The following is a 3,448-nucleotide window of genomic DNA, read 5'->3' as shown; positions in this document are numbered from 1 at the left end:
GTATTAGGGTGATACTGGCTTCATAGAAGGAGCTTGGAAGTGTTCCTTCCTCTTGAATTTTCTGAAATAGTCTGAGGAGGATAGGTTTTAGTTCTTCCTTGAATGTTTGGTAAAACTCCCCTGTGAAGCCATCTGGCCCCGGGCTTTTGTTTGCTGGGTGGTTGGGTGTTTTTTGTTTCCTCATATTTCAGATCTTTGGTTTGATTCTTGGGGTCCTTTGATCTACAGTTGAATTTCTGTATATTCTTTATTTCAGACAGTGTATGCTTAATTTCTGACTGGTCCTTTTCCATTTTTTTGCCATTCTCATTAAGATTCTTAAAGGTCTCACTAAGTTCCTCAGCAGTTTTTAGAAGATTCTTGAGTAACCTTATAAATGTGGTTCTGAACTCTATGTCATCCAGTAGTTTGTTTTCCTCCATTTCTTTCATTCTTGACATGTTTCTTTGTCTCCGCATTTTGCTGCTTCCTTATGTTGATGGAGTGGCTTTGTGTGGTAGGTGACCTATAGGGGCCAATAGCTCAGCCTCCCCAATCACCTTGTGGTGGACGCTCTTGGTAAACCCCTTTGTGGGCTGAGTGCAAAGTTTTGGTGTAGTTAAGCCTTGATTGCTGTTGGTACACTGGGAGGAATTGACCTCCAGGCCAATTGGCTGTGAGGACCCGCTGTGTCTGTAATGGAAGAACTGCTGCCCTGGAGACACGCTTATGGTGCAGGACTTGTTTCATTGGGGCTTTGGTGCTCACTGAGTCTGCCTCTTGAATGTGTCACTTATGGATGTGAGGAGTTGAAATCTGGTATCTCACACTGACCACTAGGTACACTGACTTCTGGATCTCCAATGGGGTGCAGGTCAGCTACTGTCTGAGGCCACCCAGCAGGAGCTACAGTGAGAACTACAGTTTTCTCCTCTTTGCTTGGGGTATGGAGGTTTTGGAGCTGTCTGACCAGGGCTGCAACTTTGCTATGTTAAGCTGCAATAGGGCAGGCCATTCATATGCTAAAGCCGCTGCTTGGAGCTTGGGTGGGTTTGTAGATTGTGCAGGGCAGGGTCTCAGGGAGTCACTAGGCTAGGGATGGCAAACAGCAATGGCTGCCTGTAAGCCGGCTCTGCGTCTCCAACTGTGTCCCCGTGTCTCGCGCCCCAGTGCAGTAAACAATTATTCCTGCGCAGCCCTGCAAGCAAGCCATTCTCACTTTCCGACCCGATGGCAGACAGCCCAGCTTCTCCCTGTAGGAGTTTGCGTCCCCCGCGTCTCCCCAGAAGCTGGAGTTCGGAGTAATCGGGAGCTTATCTCCCTTCAGGTTGAAAAAAGCAGCGCTCCCAGTCGCCCGCCTCCAGCCCGATACCCGCGCGCCTCCGTACCTCAGCTTTTCAGCACTTGTAAACATCTCACTGCTCTTTTCTCTTTCCTTCTAGTTGTAGAACTTCCACTCAGCCAGCTTTCCCGTGGTTCTGGGTGACAGACGTTTTGTCTTTTAGTTGTAGTTTTGAAATTGTTGTGCGAGGCAGCAGTTTAGGTATTTACCTATGCCGCCATCTTCAACTTACTCATTCTTGACAGAACTCTGCTTTGAAGACTGCACTTTTTAAAAAATGCCAGAGGCATTTTCACACTTGTTAGCTTGACCACCACCACTAAGGTATATGAGCAAGTTAAAGGGTAGGTGGAGGTAGGCAAAGGGGCAGGGGAATGGGCCTGAAAAGAGACCTTTGCTTGGGGCAATGGGTGCACACTGTAGTGTGCAGATGATGTTTTGCTTTTTTTTTTTTTTAATTCTCACCTGAGGATATTTTTCCATTGATTTTTAGAGAGGGAGTAGAAGGAGAGGGAAAGACAGAGAGAAATATTGATGTGAGGGAAACACATCCATTGGTTGCCTCCTGCATGCACCCTAACTGAGATAGGTGCCCTTGACTGGAATTAAACCTGAGACCCTTCTGTCCGCAGGCCGATGCTCTATCCATGGAGTAAACCAGCTAGGTCACAGATGATGTTTTAATGAATTGTACACTTGAAACCTGCACCCTGATTAATTCAATTTGGGAAAAAAAGGAGTACGTGTTCTCTATGCCTTACTTGCTACAGTTTTCTTTCTTTGGAGAGGATTCACATAACGGTAACAGCAATGGGGGAAGCTGGTGCCAACAACACAAATACATTTCTGTGGTGGAAAGTCCGGCAACTCTCCTATCTCATTTGAAAAGGCTTTCTCCTTGGGATGGTGCTGGGTCCACTCTGGGGAATGGAGAGTCTTGGCAGGGTGTCCACTGAAGACTGGATCTTTTCTGTAGTTTCTTGCTCTTCAATTCACAAATTGTTTACAAACAATTTCAGATAAGGCACGGGAGAGTGCTTAGGAGTTTTGTTTTGACTTTGGGAAACTAAGAAGCCATTATACGTATTCTTATAAAAGGTAGCTTTTACAACACACAGAGAAGATAAGGTGATGTGACAGATGTTGGGATGAGGTGGCTCAAGCCGAGGAATGCCGGCAGCCACCAGAAGCTGGAAGAGGCGAGGAGCAGATTCTTCCTAGAACTTCTGGAGGGGGCGTGGCCCTGCTGACATTTTGATATGAGCCCAATGATGCTGACTTTGGACTTCTGGCCCCCAGAACTGTGAGAGAGTAAATTTCTACTGTTTTAAACCATCCAGTCTGTGTAATTTGTTACAGCAGCCACAGGAAACGAATACAATGACACAGCAAGTAAGTCCTTGCAAAACAATATCGTACATGAAGATAAGAATTAAGGTGGTGTATTTGAAAGAGCTGTATGGGAGGTGTTTGAGACAGTGTGCCAGAGGAGGAGACATTGGACTGGGTTTGAAAGATAAGCAACCATTTTCCAGACAAGGCACATCATTCTTGGCAGAAACAGCAGCACATGTAAAGGCATGGGGACATACAGAGCATGGTGTGTTCAGGAAACCGCAACATCTGGTTTCAGCTGGAGCACGAAGAAGAATGGTGGAAATAAGGAGGTAGAGAATTAAATTGTGGCCAAACTGTGAAGCGTTAATGTGCTACACCTTTGTTCTGTAAGTGATAGGGAACTACTGGAAATACAGGGATGGCTGATTGGTAGAGAATGAAGTTCTGCAGCGACATGAATAGTGGACAAAAGAGCAGTGAGACCAGCTCAGTTCTGCTAGTAACTGTATTTAAAGATGAATGAGACAGTTCTTGCCTTCAGTAGCTTAGAGACTAAGAGGGGGAAACAAAAATGGAGGCATATGTGTAATTTATCCCAGAGGTTTGTTATAAGGCTGTGGCCATAATCCTGTAAGAGATGGTAGACTAAGGCAGTTGCAGGGGGGGTAGAGAAATAAAGATATTTGGAAGACATCTCTAGGTATATACACTAACAGAACTTGGAGATCTACAATTATGGAGAGTAGGAGAGGGAAGTCGCAAGGATGAATCAAGAATTTTATTAGCTTG

Source organism: Plecotus auritus, assembly GCF_963455305.1.
Source record: "Plecotus auritus genome assembly, chromosome: 4".
Classification (NCBI taxonomy): domain Eukaryota; kingdom Metazoa; phylum Chordata; class Mammalia; order Chiroptera; family Vespertilionidae; genus Plecotus; species Plecotus auritus.
Note: the sequence above shows the minus strand (reverse complement) of the source record.